Below are 27,135 nucleotides of genomic sequence, written 5' to 3'. Positions count from 1 at the left end.
GTTTACCCTCGTTGCCTGGCTACCTCCTAGCATGTTAGTACGATCCACGATGCAACATTAGCCCAGGACATCTGCCTCTGGGTCTTTAGATTCAAACAACAGAAGGCTGAGGCCAGTGTGGCATGATGTAGCTGGCACTGCAGAGAAGGTCTGCAAAGTGTGTGGCAAGGGAGGATCTGCAAAGTGTGAGGTGAGTGATCCCTGAAGACCCCGCACCCTGGTGTCTCAGGGTCCGCCTGTGATAATGAGACATCGGAATCTTGGTGCTGCCCCTGAGGCTTCCCTGCTGCCCCTGCTTTCCTGGCCATGTGCCTCCCTTGCTGGCTTCAGCACAGGGCCTTATACAAAACCATGAAGGATGGAAGAACTTTTCTTGTGTCTCTTTCTCTCTCTCACACTTTGTGCCCTTTCCTTGAATTTTGGTGTCCTCCAACCAGGGCCAGTGGCATAATCTGTGGGGCCCCATGCAACTTGGAGATGTAGGAACCCGTGATAGAAAACTACTAAGAAATTCATGGTGGGACAACAGAGCATTAACCCAATAGGGAGCCCCATTAAGTGCAGATATTGCAGGGGTGTAACCCAAAGGTGACCTGGTTCCAAGATCTTTTCTGCAAAAGAGAAAAGGGTTCAAGGAGGAGATATAGAGATACACAGGAAGTCAAGATGAATTGAAAGGGCTAGCACACACGCAGACATGGATGTGGGCAACCTCTCTTCCCAAAGAAGGAAAGGCTTCTGCCTCTACCAAAAATGGGGTCATGCTTTTATTGGGTAGGGGCTGGTGCCTGGGATAGGGATGAATTAAATATTGAGAGGAAGTGGAATTTGGATAGGACTTGAGTGCCACTCCCTTCCGTGTCCCTTGTTTGCTTTGTTTTTAGAATCCCAGAAGTGTCATGGCATCTCCACATAGAAACATGCGGTCATCTCTAGTAAAGTGCTATGTGCATGATGGGAAAGCACCTAGCGCATGACAGGAAGTGAGACTCAGGTGCTCAATGGGGACTGTGTGTGCTGAGCCTGCTGTCATGTTGGGTGTGTCCTGCTGGCATGCTAGGAAGGGGGTGGAGTTTCACGTGCACCTGTGCACAAGTGCTGCTGGCAGTCCACAGCTTCTCCTGGATCACTGGCTGCCTACCTGTCCGCATTACAGGGACTGTGAGTGGAATGTGCTGATGGCATGGCCAAGAGCATGGCTCTGCTCTCCACCTCCTCACCAACAGCTCAATTTCCTACACTGCCGCAAGCCTCATGAGGAATTCCCACTCTGGCTGCTCCAGGAGCAACCACTTTCCCTACAAAGCTCTGTTCAGGCCTCTTCTTCAGTTTCCTCCTCCAGAACACTGAATCCTGCTCTCTGTTCATCCTCAGCTGACTTGGTTTGTGACAGGTTAGCTGATGGGTAACTTCAAGAATTGGCATTTGAACATAAGCAGAGGTGGGGAATCCTTTTTTTTTTTATTTAGAAAAGGATACTCAGGTATTTATAACATCATTTGTGAACCATACAAAATGATCACCTTAAAAATGAGCCTGATGGGCCAGCGCTGTGGCACAGCAGGTAAAGCCACTGCCTGTAGTGCTGGCATTCCAGATGGGTGCTGGTTTGAGTTCCAGCTACTCCACTTCTGATCCAGCTCTCTGCTATGGTCTGAGAAAGCAGTAGAGGATGGCCCAAGTCCTTAGACCCCTGTACCTGTGTGGGAGACCTGGAAGAAGCTCCTGGCTCCTGGCTTTGGATCGGGGCAGCTCCGGCCATTGCAGCCAATAGGGGAGTGAACCAGCAGATGGAAGACCTCTCTCTTTCTCTGCCTCTCCTTCTCTCTGTGTAACTCTAACTTTCAAATAAGTAAATAATTTTTTTTAAAAAATGAGCCTGCTATATATTTATTAAATCTTGAGTCTCACCTGTGGCTGACTTGGCAGGGCCAGACCAAATGATTTCACAGGTCTTACAGGGCCCGCCGGTCGGGTGTTGCCCTCCATTGGAGAAGTACAGAGTCTCTGGTGGAAGAGTTTCCAGCCCCAGAGCAAGCTTCTTGCTTTTCAGTCAGACTCCCAAGCATTTGTCTTTTCCCACCTGTGGTTCGGCCACGAGTGCTGAAATGTTTTCATCTAGTCGTCTAATACTTTTTGAGCAGCTACTGTCTGCCAGGCTTGTTGTTAGATTCTGGGAATATCAAGATGGATGGAAGGGTGGGCTTCCAGTGCAGCAGTTAAATCACTGCTTGAGAGGCCCGCACCAGAGTACGTGATCTGAGTCTCTGCTCCTCAGCTTCCAACCCAGCTTCCTGCTAATGCACACTCTGGGAAGCAGCAGGTGCTTACTCAAGTACCTGAGTCCCTGCCACACCTGCGGAAGACTTGCATGGAGCTCCTGGCTCCTGGCTCCTGGCCCAGCCCTGGCTGTTGCAGGCATTTGGGGAGTAAATGACCAGACAGAAGCTCTCTTTCCATATGTCTCTCTGTCTCTCTGCCTTTCAAATAAAATAAAAATAAAGTCAGGTCTTTTTAAAAAAAGATTCCTGAGATTTGTCCCAAATCTTTAAAGAGGTTTCCTCTACAGAGATTAGTGGACACAAAGCGGTGACTTCCATGATGGCTAAGAATCCACTGAGGGACGCTGAACCATGAGGTGTGGGTGGTGGAAGGGACAGATCAAGGAGCGTGCTGTCTTTGTTTTTGTAATCACCCTGGTAAATAAAATCTGAACAATAACAACATGGAGAAGTGCAGGAACCAGGCCGAACTGCTCTATTCCAGAACTCAACGCAGTGTTCCTGCAAAGCCCACTTTTGCTTGAAGCTGAGCTCTTGTTCTATACCATGCAGTGCCATACAGTGAGCGTTCAGCCACATGTCTATGTTGGTTTTAGTTCTTGTCTACCTCAAACACAGTAAATACTTGGTTACTTAAAGGTTCTTCTTTCTCCTCCCTCTGAAAGACTCTCCCACCACTGTGAGTCAAGCTGCCCTTAGCCCTCTTTCCCATGAGGCCCCGTTCTCGGGCTCCCTTCTGTCTGAGCAGAGTCCAGTTAGAGCAAGAATCCTGCTCGCCCAGTTTAGTGAAAAATCCCCTGCCTTTCGTACTGGCCCTTGTCCCCCACCCTCGTGGCCTTCAGCAAGAATTCAGTTGAGTTGGTCTAAGAATTTCCCTACCCTGCTGTTTCCTCTTAGTGATTTTCCATGCACAAACTCCCATCCTACTCCTTGGCTGGAACTCTCCACTTGTCTTTGTTGCAGTCCAAGGAGTGACCAACCTCTTCTCTGCGAGGGCCGTTGCTGAGGTCCCTGTGCTCATCTCAGGACTCTCCCCTGAACAAAGCCTTCATGCCTCTGGTTAGTGACTGTCACAAGCTGTTCTCTACACCTCTTCACCCGCTCTTGCTTTTGTTTCTAGAACAGAGATGCCCATGTGTTATTTGTTTTTCATTGCAGAAGCCACTCTCCAGTCCTCCCCTCACTGCTGGCTTTCTTGGGCCCTCTCTCCAGACGTGGGCCTCCCCATTTTGCACCCTGACCTACCTGGACCCAGGGTGCCCAGCACCAGGATCTATGAGGTTAGCGGACCTGACCTCCCAAGCTCATTGGACTCTTGCTGCTGACTCTGTCAGTGACCCCACAATCCCCTCGCTTGCCACTTGGATGCTTTATCGTTATCCCAAAATATAGAGCTCAGGAAGGCTGCTGTGGGGCCCACCCTTGTAAGTCCCTCCCTAAGCCACCCAACCTTACATTCCCAAGTCAGGCAGGCTCAACACAGCACTTCTCTGGTAGGCCTGCAGGTGCTCCCAGCTATCCCCAGAACAGGGTTCCAGAACATTCCCAAGTGTCCTATGCATGGTGTGTATCTGCCCACCCCACCCCCATCTCCACCCCAAGATCTGACCCTGATTCAGAAGCCAACCTCCTCCCCAGCCCCCAGAGTGTTTGTCCTGCTACAGGAGGGAATGTCCACATGTGCTGCATTCTTTCCAGATCTGTGATTTACTCTGTAGGGAGCCCTCCCCATTCACCTTCTTGATCCACAGAAAGCAAGCTGGGAGAGTACTCACAAAACTCCTTCCCGTCCCTTGAAAGTCTGACCCTGTCTCCTTATGAACCCCTATCTAAAGCCAAAGCTGAGCAAACAGCTTCTTCATTCCCATTGTCTCTGTCTTCCTCTCCCTGGGTCAGGTCTTCATAGCACCAAGGTGCTGACTTGCTAGGTATGGAAAATAAAATATTTCCAATGCCACAGTTTGTAAAGGAGCTGAAACTTTGTCTTATAACTATCGGATGCCACTGAAGACTTTTGGAAGAGAAGGAACCCTGAGCAGAGGCCAGAGTTCACATCTAGCATTTATCTGATCCAAGTAGTCACTGAAATCTAACACCCAAGAGACTGCATATGTAAGTCTGGTTTCTCAGCTTCTCCTAAACAGCCAAAGATCTAGCAAAGTGGATTCCCCCTCCAGCAAACATGAAATGACTTGAGCTGAAGAGTGCTCACTCCTTTTAGATGGACACAATTCTTCCACTGTACCACTGTCCCTACCAGCCCATTTTATTTATTTCTGGTACCTTCCCAGGCTCAAGCAGAGACCCCCTGGAAGATATGAAAGATAGATTTGAGGGACACTAAAGCAAGTTCCAGGGGAACCACTCAGAATATTGCCATGGAGGTCAAATGCCAACTCATGTGACTAATTTTAGTAGAGGTAGAGAAAAGAGTTGTGAGCGGCAATCAAGGCAATGAGAAGTGAGAGAGGGAAAGGCAAACGTGATGTCTAGGTTTCTGGCTTGAATAGCTAGGCAAACTGTTAGCCAAGGAGTGAGAATAATAGTGCATCTAAGCTTGAACACACAGAGGTTAAAGCACTTGGGAGACAATTGGGTGGAGAGGTTTATTAGTCGAGAGCAAAATGAACTTTTGAAGTACACAAGGATACTTTAAAAAGGCCGTGGAAATGGAACTCAAAGATACTCATAAGTTTATTTTGGTACAAAACGATTTTGGAATCCATGCATACTAGGAGTTCATGAAAAATGTGCATTATGAAAACAGGAAGTATGTATTATGGATTTCAAACTTTATTTGCACTAAAATAAATTTATTTTTGTTTATTTGAAAATCAGAGATAAAGGAAGAAAAAGAGAGAGAGAAAGAGAGATCTTGCATCCACTAGTTCACTCACAAATGCCTGCAAACAGCCAGCATTGGGCCTTGCCAAAACCAGGAACCCAAAACTCAATCTGGGTCTCCCATGGGGGTGGCAGGAACCCAGGAACTTGAGTCATCACCTGCTGCCTCCCAGAATGTCCACTAGCAGGAAGTTGGAATCAGAAGCAGAGCCAACACTTGAACCCATGCAATCTGACATGGGTCATGGGCATTCCAAGCAGTGTATTAACCATTGTGCCAAACACTTGCATCTAAATGTATCTTCACATTCCATTTTCCACAAACTTTTTGAAGTCCCCTTGTATAGAAATATAATTCCTGGGGCTGGCGCTGTGGCGTGGTGGGTTAAGCTGCTGCCTGAAGTGCCGGCATCTCATATGGGCGCTGGTTCGAGACCCGGCTGCTCCACTCCCAATCCAGCTCTCTGCTATGGATTGGGAAAGCAGTGGAAGATGGCCCAAGTCTCTGGGCCCTTGCACCCATGTGGGAGATCTGGATGAAGCTTCTGGCTCTGGCTTCAGATTGGCGCAGCTCTGGCCATTGCGGCCAACTGGGGAGTGAATCAGCGGATGGAAGACCTCTCTCTCTCTCTCTCTCTCTCTCTCTCTCTCTGCCTTTCCTTTATCTGTGTAACTCCGACTTTCAAATAAACAAATATATCTAAAAAAAGAAAGAAATATAATTCTTGCATTAATAGTATATAAGCATGTTAGAATTAGGAAGGGCCAGCGCTGTGGCATAGCAGGTAAAGCCACCACCTGCAGTGCTGGCATCCCATATGGGCGCAGGTTCGAGACCCGGCTGCTCCATTTCCAATCCAGCTCTCTGCTATGGCCTGGGAAAGCAGCAGAAGATGGCCCAAGTCCTTAGGCCTCTGCGCCTGTATGGGAGACCCAGAAGAAGCTCCTGGCTCCTGGCTTCAGATTGATGCAGCTCCAGCTATTGTAGCCAATTGGAGAGTGAACCAGCGGATGGAAGACCTCTCTATTTCTCTGCCTCTCCTTCTCTCTCTGTGTAACTCTTTCAAGTAAATAAATAAATCTTAAAAAAAAGTCAAACTACAGATCTAAACTGGGAGAAAAATATTAAAAACAACAAAAAAATTAATTAAGAGAGTTTTGTCAGGTAGGAAACACAACTTTTCTTCTTAATTAGGACAGAACCTTGCAACAAAAGAGAAATTAACAAGAAAAAGACAAACCAGCTTATTATCACACATATGCAGTCATGTGGGAGAAATCTCATTGAAAATCATCTCCACAGAACAGCCTAGAACTCCGGCTTCTACAGCATGGTCAACAAAGACAATCCTTTTGTAGAGAAATGTCAGAGAGCAGGAGAGAGGCTTTAGGTTTCCAAAGGCAGGAAGCGGTGGGAAGATAAGGATGCAGAAGGAAAAGAAGGGAGTGAGGGCTTTTGCAGATTCTGCTTGTGCTATCTGGGCCGTTAACAGTGTAGAATTGTTTCCAGTAAGGGGAATTTCTACCCTGTCTGTAAGCAGCAGGATATGATTGCTTCTTATTTGGCTTTAGCAAAAAATAATTTCCTTTTTGTTAACCAGGCAAATTTTGGAGTGACATACTCTAGGTTTCTAGTTTCTTCGCCAATTTCTTGTAGCATTTTCTCTAAAATACATTTTCTCTTCCTAACACCGAACCACACAAACATGTACCACACAGGCTGTTACTCTCAACTTTGATGTCATGCCTGGCATGAACCACTTACCCTGCTCAGATGGGAGCAACTCCTGCTTCCATCCCTGCTAACGGCGCCCGACTCCAGAGACAGTGGGAAAATTCCCCTTTAATCACACCCCACCCACACCAAAAGGCGCATGAAGCTAGAATTTCACTTGCATGTAGTTGGCTATTACCTGAAACCTCCCTGCCCTTACTCTTCCCTGAGCTAAAACGTATCTGTGCTTTAAGTTTGCTTTACCATCCCATCTTCAGAGTATCCTACACTGCCCCAAATGCTAAGTGGTCGTCTAGTTTATGATCTTTGTTTCATCCTTCTCTTATTTCAACTTGTCCTCAGTTAAGAGTTAAGGGTTTCGATGATTGTTGGTTGTATTTTGTCCCACTGGACTGTAAGGAAGGAAACTATTGCCTGCTTTGTTCTCCAGTGGTGTCTGCAGAAGTCTCTGCTGATAGTGGAAAGTCAAGGACCATTTAGTGCATTGATTAATAATAGTTTTTGTCAAGCTTTTTTTTTAAAAAATTCTCTAAAAATACATCATCTATGGGGCCAGCATTGAGAAGTAGCAGGTCAAGTCACTGCTTGCGATGCTGGCATCCCATTTGAGCTCCAGTTCACGTCCCAGTTGCTCCACTTCCAATTGAGCTCCCTGCTAATGGCCTGGGAAAAGCAGCAGAGGATGGCCCAAGTGTTTGGGCCTCTGTCACCCATGTGGGAGACTCAGATGAAGCTCCTGGCTTCAGGCTGGCTCAGTGCTGGCTATTGAAGCCATCTGGGGAGTGAACCAGTGGATAAAAGATTTCTCTCTCTCTCTCTCTCTCTCTCTCTCTCCTGCTCTGTAACTTTCACAATAAATAAATCTTTTTCAAAAAATACATAATCTACATCTTCTCCTGCCTGTGAAGGAGGAGCTATGTTGGTAACTGCCCTTTCCACAGCAAACAACCAGGTACAAAGGCAAAGCACGCATGGCTGTCTTCAGACATTGGGCAGCAGGCACAGCTGGACTGTGAACTTTTGAGAGAAGGGAAGTGAGCAAGGTGATGAGTCGGATTGTTCCAGCTTTTTGCATGGAGGCAATTTCCAGAGCACAGGGAGGAGGAACACACAGAGAGCTTGGTGGTCTCTTAGAAGAGAGAGACAAATGCACAAGACCAAGGAGACCGAACTATGTGTAACATATAGGGCCCAGTATCAAAGAGGAGAAAGTTGCACAAGGAAAGAGCTCCCAGCATTCCTTGAGGCCTGAAACCTAATACTCCCTGGCTAAAAACCAATCTGTGCCTGGTAAGCTGAACTCCCAAGAGAGAAGGGAAGAGAACTCAAAGCAGAGCAATGTTCTGAGCTCACAGGGATCTGGGAGGAATTCGGATTCCTGCCAGCAGAGGTGAAGAGGACTCACTGGAGCCCCAGCACATTCAGGAGAGACCCTAGAAGGATTCTGCCTAAGTTGTAAGGCTGATCGAGCTCTAGAATAAAAGCTATTTTATATCCAGCCTAACAAAATTTAAAAACAATTATCCCAAATCAAGCTAGTGGAAAATCACCTAATTTCCCATCTCCCATAATACTCATGAAGAATTCATTAGAGGAAGATAACAAATTCCAAACACTCAATAATACAGCAATTATAGGACTCAAAGAAAAATTTTTAGAAACATAAAAGAAAAATGCAATCCGTAATCAGGAGGATAGTCAGCCAACAGAAACACAAATGATGAAAATGGCACACAAGGATCTTTAAAAGGGTTACCATAGGTGTGCTCACATCATTAAATGGAAATATAAATGTCAAAAAAAGAAGAAAAAATGGAAGATGCGGGAGAAAAAAAAAAAAAAAAAACCCTGATATGGTATGGCTAAGAAACACAATATACAAAATGAAAAATTCATTAGATGGATCTTAGGATGCATTTAGCACCAGAGAAGAGATCAGTTAACCCAAAAACATAGCAACATAAACCGTCCAAGCTGAGTCACAGAGAGGAAAGACACTAAGAAGCTAACGTGTCTCAGGACACGTGAGACAGTATCAAGCCATCTACTGGGAGCAATTGGAGCCTCAGACAGGAAGGAAAAAGACACATAAATACCAAGATATTTCAAAATTCTACAGCAAATGGAATTGAAATGTAGGTTTATCTTAGTGTAAAAATGTTTGAAATCCATTAGTAGTTTTTCTATAATTTCATAAATTTTATACATAGGCACACACTTATATATAAATAATAATGGCCAAAAATAGAAAAATGATGAAAATTGAATATCCTCAGAATAGAAAGTATCAACAAACCTTAAGAAAGATACACACACATACTACACCTACCGATGTCATAATCAAAGAACTAAAAGCACAGGATCCAGAGAAGAGCAGCCAGAGAAAACAGGGAACAATGATAAGAAACCCCATAAATGTATCATCACAGACAAGGCAAGTTGGAGACAACAAAATGACATCTTCAAAGTGGTAAAGTGAAAATCTTGCTGACCTCAAATTATACAACATGTCCATTGAAAATATCTTTCAAAAGTATCTTAGAAGCAAAAATGAGAAAATTGTCATTAGTTGAGGTAGGGCAGTGCTGAAATTCTTCAGAATGAAGGAAAACAACTGATGGAAAATGATGATGGCTCCATGTAAAAGAATGCTAGAAATAATGATATATAAGAATCAGAATTTTTTTCCTCACACAAAAAACGAACTTTTTCAAATATTATTGTTTAAAGCAAAAAGAATCTATCTTGTGGGATTTATAACATGTGGTAGTATAGGGAATGACAAAACAAAGCATAAAGAACGGGGAGGAAGAAATGGAAGTAGACTTTTATCAGGGTTTTATTAAACATCAAGTGATGTAAAGTCAGAAGACTGATTGTGATAAATTAAAAATTCATGATCATTCTACAAACCCTGGACAAAATAAGATCAAGAGTGAATAAGCCAGCGCCACAGCTCACTAGGCTAATCCTCCACCTTGCGGCGCCGGCACACTGGGTTCTAGTCCCGGTGGGGGTGCCGGATTCTGTCCTGGTTGCCCCTCTTCCAGGCCAGCTCTCTGCTATGGCCCGGGAGTGCAGTGGAGGATGGCCCAAGTGCTTGGGCCCTGCACCCCATGGGAGACCAGGAGAAGCACCTGGCTCCTACCATCGGATCAGCACGATGTGCTGGCCGCAGCGCACCAGCCGCGGCGGCCATTGGAGGGTGAACCAATGGCAAAGGAAGACCTTTCTCTCTGTCTCTCTCTCTCACTGTCCACTCTGCCTGTCAAAAAATAAAAATAAAAAAAAGTGAATAAGCCAGTTATGGAAAGTACTCAATCCAAATGAGGGCAAGAAAAGAGGTGAGGGGAGAGCAGAGAATCACAGAGGCAAATCAGAAAGCAACGATCAAGATGTAGACTTGAGCCCAACTAGGTCACCAATTACATTAAGTGCAACTAATTTATATTTTATATTTGCATTTTATATTCACATACACCCCAATTAAAAGGCAAAGACTTCCAGAGTGTCTGAAAAGCAAAATCCACTACCAGCTGTTACAGGAAACACCTTTAATAAAGACAAGGCTAAGTTAAAAATAAAGGGCAGGAAAAATTATACAATGTCAACACTAATCACAAGGAAGTTAAAATGACTTGAGTTAATGTCAGACAAAACGACTTCAGGAAAAAGAGCATTATCTTTGGTGAGTGAGGTGATTTCATACAAGTAAGACCAATTCAGCTTGAGAACATAACTGCCCTGAAGCTGTTTACTCTTAATAAGAGTTTAAAACACATGAGATGTGGGCACTATAGCACAGCAGGCTAAGCTCATCGCTTGTTTTCTTCTTATTGAAGTTGCTTTCTTTAAAATTTTATTTGTTTTACGAGTTTCATGTATTTCATATATACAGATTTAAGAACATAGCAATACATCCCACCCTACTCTCCCTCCTGCCTACCCTCCAACCCTTCCTTCTTCCTCCTCTCTCTCCCATTCCCATTGTTAACTTTTACAAAGATCTACTTCCAGTTTATTTAATGATCACAAGGTTAACCCTACACTAAGAGTTCAAGAAATAGTATGAAGAAAAAAATATATCCCATATTGGGGTGCTGGTTCAAGTCCTGGCACTTCTACTTTCTATAGAGCTTCCTGCTAACGCATCTTGGCAGGCAGCAGATGATGGCTCAAGTACTTGTGCCCCTGACACCCATGTGGGAGACCTGGATGGAGTTCTGGGCCCCTGATTTCAGCCTGGCCCAACCCTAGCTGTTGAGGTCACTTCATGGAACAAAACAGCACATGGAAGATCTCTCTCTGTCTCTGTCTCTCTGTCTCTCACTCTCTCTTCCTCCCTTTCTCTCTCTCTCTCTGCATTTAAAGTATATGGAAATAAATAAACAAACATTTTAAAACACATGAACCAGGGCAATGCTGTGGCATAGCGGGTAAAGCTGTTTCCTCCACTTGTGATCCAGCTCTTTTCTATGGCCTGGGAAAACAGCGGAAGATGGCCCAAGTGTTTGGGCCCTTGCACCCTCTTGGGAGACCTGGAAGAAGCTCCTGGCTTTGGTTCAGCACAACTCTGGCTGTGGCGGCCATTTGGCCTTTCTCTCTGTCTCTCCTTCTCACTGTCTGTAACTCTACTTCTCAAATAAATAATTAATTAAAAAAAAAACATGAACCAAAAGCAGATGACTTGAGAGGACGAATACTCAAATCTGTAATCACAGAGATTTTGATAGTATTTGGTAGAAAAAGTGTCTCCTTTGTACTTGATAGAAAAAGTGAACAGAAACTCAATAAACATCTAGAGACCTTAATATCACTATCAGCCAATCTGGTGTCATAGAATGCTATGCCCGTTAACCTCAGGATATACAGTCAAGTGTAAATGGTAGCTTCAATAATAGAGATCATTACACTAGATCATCAAAACACATCCCAACACAATTTTTTCAAGTTGCTTATTTTTTTTGAAAGGCAGATCAACATAGAGAAAGGGAAAGACAATGAGAGAGACATCTGTCCACTGATTCACCCCCCAAATGGCCATAACAGCCAGGTCTGAGCCAGGGCAAGCCAGGAGCCAGGAATTTCATCTTGTTCTCCAGCATGGGTGGCAGGGGCCCAAGTACTTGAGGCCTCCACTGCCTTCCCGGGCACATCAGCAAGAAGCCAGGTCAGAGTAGGGCTGCTGGGATTCGAACCAGCACTCTGAAATAGAATGCCGCAAATGGTAGCTTAAATTTCTGTGCCTAAATATTGGCCCTGACACTTTTTTTAAAAAAAATTTTAAAGATGGAGTTACAGAGAGAGAGAGAGGGAGAGGGATTCATAGAGAGTTTTCCATCTGCTGGTTCAGTTCTCAAATGGCTGCAAAAGCCAGGACTGGGCCAGGCGAAGCCAGGAGCCAGGAACCAGGAGCCAGGAAATTTATCTGAGTCTCCCACATGTGTGCAGTACCCCAGTGATCTGGGCCATTCCCTGCTGCTTTCCCAGGCACATTATCAGGGAGTTGGATTGGAAGTGGAGCAGCCAGGACTTGAACCAGTGCCCATATGGGATGCTGGCACCACAGGCAGCAGCTTAACCCATTATGCCACAATGCTAGCCCCAATCCAACAGATTTAAGAGCATTTTATCCATAGAATATGACTCCCCCAAAAATAGAATTAAAAGAAAAGGAAATAATAAAATGACACTGGGAAAATCTCCAAATATTTAGAAATTGAACAACACACTTCTGATTATCTAGAAAATACATTATAAAGAAAAATACACAGAAAGGAAACCGAATACAGGCTATCCTTGCTTTGTGGATTTCAGTTACCAAAAATGACACCTCTAACAACATGGTTCAAATTTCAGTTACCACATGCAGATACCACAGTATCTTAACTGTTAGTCATTTAATACATGATAAGCGTCATTGCTAGCTCATAAGTATGTGAATTACTATGCAAATAACAGGTAAGCCTCATGATTAGTGACCAATCATATCTATTCTTCCAAAGTCTGTCTGTGATTGGCTGTTTCGTATCTCCTCCTACTCAGGTCTCACACACACACACACACACACACACACACGGTAAAGCCATTTCCTGTTTGCCTTCTACTGATAAACACACATGACATTTACAAAAACGATGACCAAAAGAGGGAATTTGTCAGTAAAGACGAAAGGGCAGCATGCAAATAAAAAGTGGTAACACTGGAAGTGAAACACTGGATTGAGGAGAAAACAAATTTTAGAAAAAACAGCTCCTGTTGGATGTTACTGTTGCTTCTTTTTGTGACACTAGTATCCATCCATGGAATTCAGTGAAGGTGAAATAAATAAGGAGGTGTGCCATAAGTGGCACCAGCAAAACCTTGACATCAAAGGGACCCACAGATCTTTCACAGCATTGAAGACGCAAGGGAGAAAATACTGGAGGCTGATCCACACTCAGAAAAGAATAGGACGATTGTGAAGCACAGCAGTGAGGTTCACTCCACACTGAAAATTACATGATAAGGCATCAAGTACTCTTCAAGCTTCTCCTGATGAGTATTTTTAAGTGTTAACCTGTTATAAACACTACACAAAAATTGCCATTTTAGCCATGGTTAAATGTACAATTTTGGGGGCTGGCGCTGTGGCGCAGCGGGTTAACACCCTGACCTGAAGAGCCGGCATCCCATATGGGCACCGGTTCTAGTCACGGCTGCTCCTCTTCCGATCCAGCTCTCTGCTATGGCCTGGGAAAGCAGTAGAGGATGGCCCAAGTGCTTGGACCCCTGCACCTATGCGGGAAACCTGGAAGAAGCTCCTGACTCCTGGCTTTGGATCAGCGCAGCTCCGGCCGTTGCAGCCATCTGGAGAGTGAACCATCGGATGGAAGATTCTCTCTCTCTCTCTCTCTCTGCCTCTCCTTCTTGCTCTGTATAACTCTTACTTTCAAATAAATAAATAAAAATCTTTTAAAAAATGTATAATTCTGTTGCATTAACACATTCACATTGGGCAGATGTTTGGCTCAGTGGTTAGGAGACCACTTGGGATCCCACATCCCCATATCAGAGTGCCTGGGTTTGAACCCTGGCTGCAATTCTGATTCTGCCTTCCTGCTAATGAGCATTCTGGGAGGTTAAGCCACCACCACCTTTTGGGGATGCCCACATTCCATATTAGTGGGCCTTTTCAAGTGCTGGCTCCTCTGCTTCCAATCCAGTTCCCTGTTAATGTGCCTGGGAAACAGCAAACAATGAGCTCCTGCCACTCACATGGGAGATCTGAATAGAGTTCCTGGCTGCTGGCTTCAGCCTGGCCCAGCCCCAGCTATTGTGGGCATATGGGAAGTGACCTAGTAGATGGAAAATTCTCTCCCAATCTCTCTCTCTCTGCCTATCTCTATTTCTCTGTTACTCTGCCTTTCAAATAAATAAAGTCTTTAAAAAATAGAAATTCACCTTAAGAGTTAGAAAAAGAAGGACAATTGAATCCAAAGTAGAAGGAAGGAAATCACAAAGAGCAAAAATTAATGCAATAGAAAACGCATGTACAACAGAGAGAAATCGATGAAATCAAGCAACCCAGCAATATGAGTATTATTCCCAAGTATTCATCTAAGAGAAATGAAAACATATGTCCTTTGGCTGGTGCCGCGGCTCACTAGGCTAATCTTCTGCCTTGCGGCGCCGGCACACCGGGTTCTAGTCCCGGTCGGGGCGCCGGATTCTGTCCCGGTTGCCCCTCTTCCAGGCCAGCTCTATGCTATGGCCAGGGAGTGCAGTGGAGGATGGCCCAGGTGCTTGGGCCCTGCACCCCATGGGAGACCAGGAGAAGCACCTGGCTCCTGCCATCGGATCAGCACGGTGCGCCAACCACAGCGCGCCAGCCATGGCGGCCATTGGAGGGTGAACCAATGGCAAAGGAAGACCTTTCTCTCTGTCTCTCTCTCTCACTGTCCACTCTGCCTGTCAAAATAAAAAATAAAAAAAAAAGAAACATATGTCCTCACTGAGCCTGGTACCTGGATGTTCATGGAAGCTTTATGCATCATAGCTCCAAACTGAAAACAAGACAAATATTCATCAAGAGCTGAGTAGAAAAACAAATGGTAGCACATCCTTTCCATGGGATACTTCTCTGCTGCAAAATAGGACAAATTCATGCAACAGCACAGATCTTTACTTTTTGAAAACCTGCTGGGCACAAGAAGCCAGGTGGAAAATGGTACAGATGGTATAATTCTGTGGAAACAAAAATCCAGACTAGGAAAATCTAATCCGATTCACTCAAATCTTGTGGGGTGCCCTGGACGAGTAAGGGAAATGACTATAAATGACCTGATGAGCAAACACTCTTCTGGATTGTTACAGCAGCTACTTGAGTGTGTGTTTGTCAAACATAGCCAAACTGTGCCTTGAACAGGTATGCGTCTTCATGCAAATCAAATGCATAACAATCACGCGGAATTTTAAAATGTGTTTGCTGGGCATGTCCATGTAACTTTGGGTTCTTGTGAAGCTAGAGCGTTGATGATGGCATGGGGGAGGCAGGCCAGGGTTGTCCTGACACATGTCTGTGTCCATTCTATTCTAGTGTGTGTGTCGGTGGTGGTGGTGGTGCTGGTGAGGAGAGTGGAGTATACTCATTTTCCTGTCTTCCTCTTGCTTTCTTATGCTCTTCTGGGTCACTGTTTTCCAACAGACAGCACCTTCGTCCATAACACAGACAGGCAGTGGACACGAGAAAACCACAGCCTGCTTTGTTCGGCTCTGCCTTGGATGCACCGCGAGCAGGGTAGCTGGAGGAAGGCTTGCTCGCCACCATACGTCCTTGACGACCGAACGCTCTGCTGCAAAGTGTGTCTCTCCCCAAGTTCCCTAACAACCAGCCACCTACTTCCTCAAGGGTTTTTCCAGGAACGAGGTCTTTCAGGCGATGGATGAGTGATAGTCGCCTCGTTCCCACCCCTTCCCTAACACACACACACACACACACACACACACACACAGGGCTGCAGGGCTGCACTTCCTGGGGGAATTCAGACTCTGTCTGAACGAGTTGCAGATGTCTGGCAGGTCCTCCGCAGCCTGCGGCTTCAGAGGATGTGGGACTGACGCTAGCAACCAGCGGCGGAATGGAAGGCAGAGGGGCCTCGCCCCCTGTCCCAAAAGATGCCCAGATTCCTACTTAGCGCAGCTTTCCTTGAGTACAGGCAGATAGGCTTTCTCGCATTGCATTGCTCATCCCTCGCCGGGCTCAGCAGAGCACGCTAGGTGGGGACTGCGCAGAATCTGCCGGCGGCACTACTCCAAGGCAGTGGCCGGGCTCTAGGAGTGGACACCTGTGCTCTTGGCTGCTGCAGGCGTGCGTAGCCTCCGGTAACTGCTGTCCACTCTGCCTCCCTGATGTCCTTTCAGTTTTGCTTCTCTTTTTCCATCCACATAACACCATTTGCAAAGCCCAGAAACGACCTTCTTCACGAGTTGTTCTTTTAAGTGGTTGTGTGTGAGATCCCGAAGCTGTATTCACAGGGGCTGCTTCTTGCTGAGTGTCACAAGGCATTGAGCTTGGTAGAAAACATAGATAGGACCCGTTTTCTAGAGCTGCTACTTAGAGGGAGTTTAAGTGCCAGTCTAAGATGAATTCCGGCCAACACTTAGATCCTTACAATTTTAATTTAATTCTAACTGGAGATGCCTAATGCTAAATACATGATAATATAGTTCACAGATTAAAAAAAAAAAAAAAAAGTCAGTTGTTTTTTCCAAGTCTCTGGTTTTGGGATACGATTGGGTCCTGTGAGAAACAGTGGTGCCCTGCCTGAGATTGAGCATGGCGGGGCATCACGTCCACCACGCAGACAGGCAGACGTTTAACTAAGAGTTGCTCTTTCCTGTGCCCGCCTACAGGTTTCTGCTGGAGATCTGAGCTTGACTTCAGCGGCACTGACCCACCAATCAAACCAAGCCCAGTTAATCACTCCCAATCCCCTCCCACATAGCTTTCTTTTCTTCTGTCTTTGTGGGCAGAGCAAGATCCCACATGTCTTTCTTGGGACTGGATGTAGAGAGACAGATAGGTGGCATATACATTGGGTCTAGCAATTCAAGATTATAGTGTTTAATCTAAGACATAAATGCATTTTCTTTCCTGGCAGCAAAATTTATTTTGCTTCCTGGCATCCTGACCAGGAGATGTTATCCAATCCTGAATTAAAGCAAAAGCCATAAATGAGTGTTTCATACCTACCTGTCATAACCAATAGCTTGTACTGCTTTGCTCACATACCTTGTTGGCTCACTTTAATCTTTAGGAGGCATTGAGTTGTAAGACTCTGGATTTTAAGTGGTAAAATTAGTTTTGTTTTCTAATTGGAATAATGAGGTGCCATCTCTCATAAAGATAAATTCACATCACAATTGCAGAAAATTAACTTGGATACTTAAAGTAACATAAGGATAAATAAGCATTGCATTTCCTAGGACAGGGAAGACTTCCTCTCTCAGCTGGGTATATTAAGTTCTTTACAAAAGGGTTTCTTTGTTCTGGAAATTTATCAGACTAACCCTTAACTTCAATGTAGATGGCTGTGACTGTGAACTGAACACATTGGAGTGTTATCAGTCACTTTTCCCCCAGTTATGTTAAAATGTTTCCTCAAAAGAAGACATACATTGATATCATTGCTACTTTCAAAACAAGAGTCTTCTAATATTATCCTGAAAGTAGCCTATGTTTAACACTGGGGTGAGTGATGGGGGGTAGGGGAGCACAGGGGAGGGAAAACCACTCACCCCTATTTTTGGGAGCACTAATAACTGGTAGACTTCTCAGGGCTTCTTGACATTTGACATAGGCTACTGATGGGAAAGCTGCATTGAGCGAGAAGGTATGCCATGTGCCAAGTCCTCATTTAGATGGCTGAGGGACTAAGAACTTCTTGATGAGCCAGAGGCCAGGGTGGGCTCTTATAAATGTGTTTGAGTCTTTGGAGTATTTATTACTAAAATGATCTGAAACTCTTAAATTTCCTACTTAGAAATTTTCATGTAATATTCTTGAAAAGCCTACTTTTTGTGTATAAAGATACAAAAAGACCTTCTTTCAGCCAGTTGATAGATAGGTAAGATCAAATTTAGCTTCTGTGGATGATCATCCCATGTTTCACGGATCAGGGATGGGGAACCTCCAGCCCATCGGCTGTATAAGGCACACAAAATCACTTGGTCTGCCACTGCCAAGGAGACTGCAGGTGGGACCTGAGGTTCACTCCATCGACACGAGGCTAATTTTTAAGCTGATAATTTCATATGACCCACTAATGATGTCATAAATATCTAAATAAGGATTCTCCACCCCTGAATGATTATAGCAAGAAATTGAGGTTAAAAAAAGGAGTCCCTAATTCCAGTGTAAAACAAGAACTAGGCCAGCCAGAACCTCTGGGGAGAAATGGTTAGAATGTCACAACCAGAGCCATGTATTGAAGACCAAGGCTGAACTGAGTCATCTAACCAATGAGGAAGCTGGCATGGATGCTTGTTACAGGGTCCCACTCTAAATCAAATCCCATCCAAGACACGCGTGGCTGACATGTGCTATTGGCAACCTGTTGTTCCTCTTGGTCAGGAATGAAAACAGGCAAGCCGTGCCCTGTTCAAAGACCCTCATGGCACCAGGTCCAAATACACAGGAATGGCTCTGGGACCCCGTCTAGACATGAAGGGAAGTAGCTCGAAAATGGCCCAGGCAACCAACCAAGATCTTGACCATATTTTAAATTCATTTCCACGTTTAATTTAGAGGTACAAATGGTCGCTTCAGCCAACTCTCATAAGGAAATACAGTGAAATAACCTACGTCTTTGATCTAATGCCACCTCTCCTGATAATAGGCGATAAGACAAAACTGAGGAAGGAAAACCCACAGCCCTGAGCATGAATAGCACCCATCTGATTTAGACAGAAAGCGGGGCAGGAGGGGTGGGTGTAGAAGTTCCTCTTAAACACAAACTCCCCAGAAACTTTTGTCCTGCAGTTGAAAGATCTTTGGTAATTTTTAATGAATTTACTCTATGTTTTACAAGCATCGCTCTCTCAGAGCTCGGCCTCACCAGAAGCAGAAGTGTCCGTTATTGCGGGACAGCAAGGCCTCAGGGTATTTCCAGCCAGACTGGCAGCGAGAAGCAACACGATCATCTAGGGAAGGAAACATCCGGGCCTCAGTAGGCCCACTTAGGATGAAGATTATTTAAGAGAATGATGTGGAGGTTGACTGACGCCCAGTCAGACTCCACAAATTGGCACTGGCCTTGATGAACTCATCACTCTTCAAAAGCTTCAAGGTGTGGAAATGATTTTGTAAAAGCCCAAGGATGGTCAGACTGGAAGCTGATTCACTCAAGCGAAGCCCACTCAATAATGAAGTATGAACTAGAATGCTAATTTAGAATTTCACATTCATGGTGGCCTGAGTCACCCTTTCTTTCATTGTCAAAATTATTTATTTCTTAATATTTATTTGAAAGGCAGAGAGAGAGTGTGTGTGAGCTAGAGACAGATAGGACAGAAATATTCCATCTGTTCATTCAATACCCAAGCGCCTGTACAGTTGGGGCTGGGCCAGGCTGAAGCCAGAAGCCAGGAACTCAACCTGAGTCTCCAATATGGGTGACAAGTATCCAACCACTTAAACCATCACCAGCTACCTCCCAGAGTGTGTATCAGCAGGAAGCTAGAACTGATAGCAGAGCTAGGGCCCAAGCCCAGGCATTTCAATATGCAACACAGGTGATCCAAGTGACATCTTAACTAGTTCATTAAACACCTGCACAAACACACACACCATTCTTTAGATTCAAAGCAGCATTAACACCGAATTGCTTAATAAGCCAGGAGTAATAACAAAGGTAATGGGGCTCAATGGCACTGGACTCTGATGGCCTCTGATGTCCATCTCTGTAGCAGAGAGAGACCAGACAGACCCAATACAAAGTCATTGCTACAGCACCTTCTTAACCACATGGTTTTGTGAGCCTCCTTTTAATCTATGTCCACTGCCGATTTCTTCCCTTTCTGGTTTTTCCTTTGTGTTACTACTTTCCCCTAAGTTAACTGATAGTCATTCATTATGCTCACTCTCTGGCTGTGCTGCTTGGGCATGCTGGCTTTTCATTTCCCTCCCGGAACACAGTCTCATTTTCAGTTGTTGGTGAGCACTTCCCCCAGCATCACCTACACTCTGAAAGGATATGAAAATATCTGATGAAAATGGTTGATTCTTTGAGAGCTGGGAATTCATGGGAGTGGCTGGGACTCTGGAGATGGTGTCAGTCACCAAGATGATTGTGTATTTGTGGGGTTTTCTTTTTTTCCTCAAAGGAAGATTTGTTTACACGATCACTAAGGTGTGTCCATCAAAGGAGGAAGAAGGAAGGGGAAAAGACACAAATCGACACCTGCATTTTAGAGGTGTGGCAGCTTCTCCAAAGTTCTTACTGGACATCTTCTGAGTCACTGCAGCCCTACTGGGCCCCCCTATTCATGGCACGGGGCTCTGCTCTATGGGATTTTCGGGAAAAATGAGGATGATGGGTTATGAGTGATTAATGAATTCGTTCTTCTTGGCTTGCCAGTGCATCTGTTTTTCCCTAATTGACCAAGAATGCTTTGGAGCTGAGAGACAATACTGGGAGAGATTGGTGAGACTGTAAGAGAAAGAATCTGAAGAGATAGAAGGTAATGATCACCTCTGGCAATCCATAATGGGCTACAGCAGCATAACATCGGCTTGACACACTCATCTAATATCTTGAGAAATGCTGTTTCTATGTCTTTATCTATTCCTTGCTTTACCAAGGAGCCTGCCTGACCAACTAGACCATAACATTTTACATAAAAGAATTCCTGAACATGATGTGTGTGCAGTGTGTGTGTGTGTATGGGAGGGGAGGATTGTCTCTTTCTGACTTGAGATGTGGTAAAGAAAAAAAAAGCAGGAAGGGAAGTGTTGGAGGCAGGACAGCGAGGTGAGTGTCCCACTGCCCCTTCTCCAGAGTAGGGACATACGCAGACGACTTGTGTTATCTGCCATAGTTACCTTCAGGATAGTCACCACTGTGGGAGACCAGAGTGAAGAACTGTTGAGCTAAACAATTAAGAAAAAGCAAATACAGGAACTCTCTCTACTCTGACTCTGCTTGCCCACAGCAGGACATAAATGGACAGAGGTAAAAGGTATCCTGTCTTCCAGAACAGTGAAGCTCACCACTGGCCACTTTTGGGGGCTCAGTGACCTGGAGATGAAACCAAGAAGAATCTTCATTGAAGAGTTCGACTTACTAGACTTTATCTGTCATTCATGTGCATTTCCCTAGATTTGCATCCCTAGAGACTGAAGTACTTTTCCTTTATCTTGCGACCTCTCTCAAAATTTACTCTTCGTTGTTGAAGGTGCCATATAAGCTGGAATTCAAACCCTCCTCTTTGAGAACATTCCATAGGGGTTCCATATATATATATATATATATATATATATATTACACATGTTAATAAATTTGTGTTTGCTTTTCCCTATAAATAGGGAAAAGTCTGTCTTTTGTAACAAGGCCTGTTCCACCTAAGAACTTTGTGGATTGAAGAAAAAAGTATTCTCCCCCTATACAATGGACACTGAACTAGCAAGTACCAAGCTACTCTTTCAGGACAAATACAGGGAGGCCTTCTTGTGAATCTCCAGTCATAAGACCTTTCTTCTTCCTTTTAAAAAGTCTTTAATTTTTAGACCAGTGTTAGGTTCGCAGCAAAATTTAGCAGAAATTACAGAGAGCTGTCATATGCCTCTTATCACACATATGCAGGTCCTAAATTATGGACATCTCTCAAAAAGCACTGATGAACCTGCATTGACACATCAGAGTTACCCAGAGTCCACAGCTTACGCCCGTGTTCACTCTTGGTGTTGAGCATTCCATGAGTTTGGAAAGCACACAATGACAACATTCACTGTAATGGTATCACACAGAGTATTTTCACTGCCCCAAATGCCTCTGTTTTACCTTTTCATCCCTTCCTTCCCTCCAACCCCTGACAACCACTTATCCTCCTTACTATCTCCACAGTTTTGCCTTCTCCAGAATTTCTTATCATTGTAGTCATACAGTGCTTAGACTTCTCAAATTGGTTTCTTTCACATAGTAATATTCACTGAAATTTCCTCCATGTCCTTTTGTGGCTTGGCAACTCATTTCTTTTTGGTGCCAAAAAATATTACAGTATCTGCTGTATCATAGAGTTTGAGGCTGATAATCTGTCCCACCAAGATTCATGTTGGAAGTCCTAAACCATAGTGTGACTTACCAAACGTGGAGGTAGGACATTTAACAAAAGAACTGAGGTTAAGTGAGGTCTCAAACGTGGCCATCTAATGCAGTGTTGTCAAGCTCCCTACAAAAAGAGACATCAGAGAGGTTGTACTCTCCAGGAAAAGTCATGTTAAGTCATAGTGAGAGACTGGATAGGCTGAGACCTTGCTTTTGGATTGATAATCTACAGAATGCTTGGAAAATAAATTTCTGTTATTTAAACCACCCAGTCTGTGGTATTTTGTTATGCCAGCCTGAGCAGAAACGGTCTATTGAACGTATTGAATAACATCTTGGTTCATTCCAAGTTTGGGCAATTATGAATAAAGCTGCTATAAATATCCATGGTAAGTTTTTGTGTGGACAGATTTTCAACTCATTTGGCAAATATTGAGGAGTGAGACCACTGGATTGCATGATAACAGCAGGTTGGTTCTATTAGAAACTATCAAACTGTACCATTTTTATATTCCCATAAGCCGTTGATGTGAGTGTTTCAGATTTTGGTCATTCTAGGAGGCATGTACTGGCATGTCTTTGTTTTCATTTGTATTCCCCCTATGACATAGGATGCTGAATGTTTTTTTCCATCTATATCTTTTTTGGTGAGGTATATGTTCAGGTCTTTAGGCAATTTTTAAATTAGATGCTCCTTTTCTCACTGTTGAGTTTTAAGAATTCTTCTGTAGTTTGTATATCCATCTTTAATCAGACAGAACTCATTGCAAAAGTTTTCTCCCAGTCTGTGGCCTGTCATCCCATTCTCTTGATGTATCTTACACAGTGCGGAAGATTTGAAATTCATTAATGAATCAATATGTAACTTTGCTTAATGTGATATTTGTTTTAAAATCCTTTATTTAACAGATATTATTGATTCATTAACACTGACCTCGGGCCAGGGACATTAACTCTTGTGTGCATGAAGCTTATCCATTTAAGTTGTCTCAGGCTGCCATAACAAAAGAGCACAGATTGTGTGGCTCAAACAACCGAAATTTATCTTTCAGAGACCTGGTAGCTAGAAAGTTCCAGGTCAGAGTGCTGGCAAATTCAGTTTCCGGTGAGGATTCTCTTCCTGGCTTTCAGAGAGCAACTTTTCCCTCACATGCCTTTCCCTCTGAGTGGAGAGGGAGAGAGAAAGCTCTTCATAAGGACACTAATTCTAATAGTGCACAGCCCCGCCCTTAGAACCTCGACAACTTCCTTAAAGACTCCATTTCTAAACACAGTGACAAGCGCTATGGCTTCAACTACACATTTTGAGGGACACAAACAATTACACTAGAGCACAGGTATTTTTGGTGTAAGGCACAACACAGCTTTCTTGAGCTTGGGAACACTAAGCAGCACTTCCACATTATGGCTGGGAGCCATTTATCACACCCGGAGAAAGAGAAAGCAAGGAAAACAGCACTAAACTGACTGCAGAAAGGACACTCAGTTGAAAGCCAGAAGACTTGCTACAACAAAGTAACCCTGATGTGGGACAAAGTTCGGGAGACAGATTAAGTTCCTGAGCTGGAGGCCACACCTCCCCTACTCCCTGTAATCCTATCAGCAATCAGACGACTTCTTCCCAAGGTACACCTCCCCTTACCTGGGACCTGGAGGCAGGACTGGGTAACCACGCCCCTTTTTGAAGCTAATCAAAAGCCCAGAGAAGGGGAAGAGGCTCTTTCTTTCTCCCTCTTCACCTCATGGGCCCAGGACAAACAGGGCAGGGTACAAAACTCCCCTTGTACCTTTCCTGGACCACTCTCCCTACATGAAGCCCGCTTGTGCCCGTGTATCATCACTTTGTGAACAAACCTTACATGCTGCATACTATGTTTGTGTCTGTACTCAGAATTCTTCTCTAAGTGAAAGGCAATAGCCTGGGACACTAATTTGGACTCAATCTAGCCCGCAGCATCCCCATGGCAGAATCTGCAGATGTACAGGAGGCAGAGCACAGAGAAACTCAGAAGTCATAGCTCATGAGAAGTAAAATGAAGCAGCCTGGACCAGAGTTGTGGCACAGTGGGTAAAGCCAATGCCTGTGACACCGGAATTCCATATGGGAGCCATTTCCTGCCCCAGCTGCTCTACTTCCAATCCAGCTCTTGGCTAATGGCCCAGAGAAGCAGCAAAAGATGGCCCAGGTGTGTGGGCCCCTGCCACCCACATGGGAGACTCAGGATGAAACTCCTGGCTCCCAGCTTTGGCCTGGCTCAGCCCTGGGAGTTGTGGCCACTTAGGGAGTGAACCAGTAGATGGAAGACTTTTCTCTCTCTGTAACTCCTTCAAATAAATAATAAATAAATCTCTTTTTTCTAGAATAAGAAAAAGCAGTCAATGATCAGGAAATGAATGGCAAATTCTAAAAAGCATTGCAGGAGGGGCCAGCACTGTGGCATAGTGGGCTAAGCCTCTGCCTGTGGCACTGGCACCCTATATGGGTGCTGGTTTGAGTCCTGGCTGCTCCACTTCCAGTCCAGTTCTCTGCTATGGCCTGGGAAAGCAGTAGAAGATGGTCCAAGTCCTTGGGCCCTGCATGCACATCGGAGACCTGGAGGAAGCTCCTGGTTCCTGCTGGCTTTGGATTGGCTCAGCACCAGCTGTTGCTACCATTTGGAAAGTGAACCAATGGATATAAGACTTCTCTTTCTCTCTCTCTCACTCTGCCTCTCTGTAACTCTGCCTTTCAAATAAATAAATAAATAAATAAATAAATAAATCAGGGAGAACATATGATATTTGTCCCTTTGGGACTGGCTTAATTCACTCAGCATAATGTTTTCCAGATTCCTCCATCTTGTTGCAAATGACCGGATTTCGTTGTTTTTGACTGCTGTATAATATTCTATAGAGTACATGTCCCATAATTTCTTTATCCAGTCTACTGTTGATGGGCATTTGGGTTGGTTCCAGGTCTTAACTATTGTGAATTGAGCTGCAATAAACATTAATGTGCAGACAGCTTGTTTGTTTGCCAATTTCATTTCCTTTGGGTAAATTCCAAGGAGTGGGATGGCTGGATTGAATGGTAGGGTTATATTCAGGTTTCTGAGGAATCTCCAGACTGACTTCCATAGTGGCTTGACCAGTTTGCATTCCCACCAACAGTGGGTTAGTGTCCCTTTTTCCCCACATCCTCACCAGCATCTGTTGTTGGTAGATTTCTGTATGTGAGCCATTCTAACCAGGGTGAGGTGAAACCTCATCGTGGTTTTGATTTGCATTTCCCTGATTGCTGGTGATCTTGAACATTTTTTCATGTGCCTGTTGGCCATTTGGATTTCCTCTTTTGGATTTTTGGATTTTCTCCCTGATCGGCGACAACTAACTGAGCACCAAAGGGGAAACCTGTTGAAGTGAAATGGACACTATGAGAAACAGTGATTTGATCAGCTCTTGTCCTGACTGTTGATGTATAATGTAATATTTTATCCATTTTAGTATTTTCTCTTTGTTTTGTTCTAGTACTATTGGTTGAACTCTGTGATTAACACACAATCATTCTTAGGTGTTGAAATTTAAATGAAAAGTGATCCCTGTTAAATATAAGAGTGGGAATAAGAGAGGGAGGAGATGTACAATTTGGGACATGCTCAATCGGACTTGCCCCAAATGGTGGAGTTAGAATCATGCCAGGGGATCCCAATACAATTCCATCAAGGTGGCATGTACCAATGCCATCTCACTAGTCCAAGTGATCAATTTCTGTTCACAATTGATCACACTGATAGGTCTAAGAGTCAAAGGGATCACCCAAACAAGTCTAATGTCTGCTAATACTAGCTGATAGAATAAAAAAGGGAGAGAACGATCCAACATGGGAAGCGGGATACACAGTAGACTCATAGAATGGCAGATGTCCTAAATAGCACTCTGGCCTCAGAATCAGCCCTTAAGGCATGTGGATATGGCTGAAGAGCCCATGAGAGTATTTTAGGCATGGAAAGCCAAGACACTCTGGCAAAAAAAAAAAAAAAACAACTAAATGAAAGATCTCTGCAAGTGAGATCCCAGTGGAAAGAACAGGGCCATCAAAGAAGGAGGTACCTTTCTCTGAAGGGAGGAGAGAACTTCCACTTTGACTATGACCCTGTCGGAATAAGATCGAAGTCAGTGAACTCAAAAGGCTTCCTTAGTCTTGGCAACTCATGACTAGAGCCTAGGGAGATTACTGAGGCCATAAACAAGAGTGTCAAATTGTTAAGTCAACAACAGGAGTCACTGTGTACTTACTTCTCATGTGGGATCTGTCCTTAGTGTGTTGTCCAATGTGATTTAATGCTATAAGTAGTACTGAAACAGTATTTTACACTTTGTGTTTCTGTGTGGGTGCAAACTGATGAAATCTTTACTTAATATATACTGAATTGATCTTCTGTATATAAAGATAATTGAAAATGAATCTTGATGTTAATGGAATGGGAGAGGGAGCGGGAGATGGGAGGGGTGTGAGTGGGAGAGAAATTATGGAGGGGGTGCCATTGTAATCCATAAACTGTACTTTGAAAATTTATATTTACTAAATAAAAAATAATAAATAAATAAATAAACATATATGGAACCTGTTGAAAAAATAAATAAATAAATAAATCTTTAAAAAAACAAAAAGCATTCCAGTAGCCACAGTTCTCTCCTTGCGGGCAATAGCGCTTGAACAACGTGCAGATCCTGCCAGTGCACCCATGAGCCATAGAGAAGCCAGGGTCTGTCCATATCCCATCAGCCCATAAACACCAGTAAGCCACTTTCTTTTGTATGCTTGCACTGAGATCCTGCCATTTCAAGTGGGAGGTAGTGCCAGGGCAAGGTCAAGCTAACTGAGCCACTCAGCAACTTTATCCATGAATAACATAGGGAAGCACAAGGGACTGTTTACATTGCTGGAGCCCTAAGCTTTGAAGTAGACTGGGCAGTTAGCTTTTTGACC

The 27,135-nt window shown here is 44.2% G+C and overlaps 1 long non-coding RNA gene across 2 annotated transcripts; it reads left to right on the top strand.

Annotated features, from left to right (window-relative positions):
* Window positions 1-56: 56 nt before the first annotated feature.
* On the top strand, window positions 57-25,011 carry LOC149126454 (uncharacterized). 2 transcript variants are annotated; one of them, XR_016233400.1, is made up of 3 exons: window positions 57-190; window positions 20,481-20,583; window positions 24,528-25,011. It is a non-coding gene; the product is annotated as an uncharacterized LOC149126454 (long non-coding RNA). The 2 variants fall into 2 exon arrangements; XR_016233399.1 differs by lacking the exons at window positions 20,481-20,583; window positions 24,528-25,011 and adding an exon at window positions 13,580-13,823.
* Window positions 25,012-27,135: the final 2,124 nt, after the last annotated feature.

Source organism: Oryctolagus cuniculus, chromosome 5, assembly GCF_051225735.1.
Source record: "Oryctolagus cuniculus isolate XC-2025 breed Fujian yellow rabbit chromosome 5, ASM5122573v1, whole genome shotgun sequence".
Taxonomy (NCBI): Eukaryota; Metazoa; Chordata; class Mammalia; order Lagomorpha; family Leporidae; genus Oryctolagus; species Oryctolagus cuniculus.
This window is presented reverse-complemented; position numbering and strand designations above follow the sequence as displayed.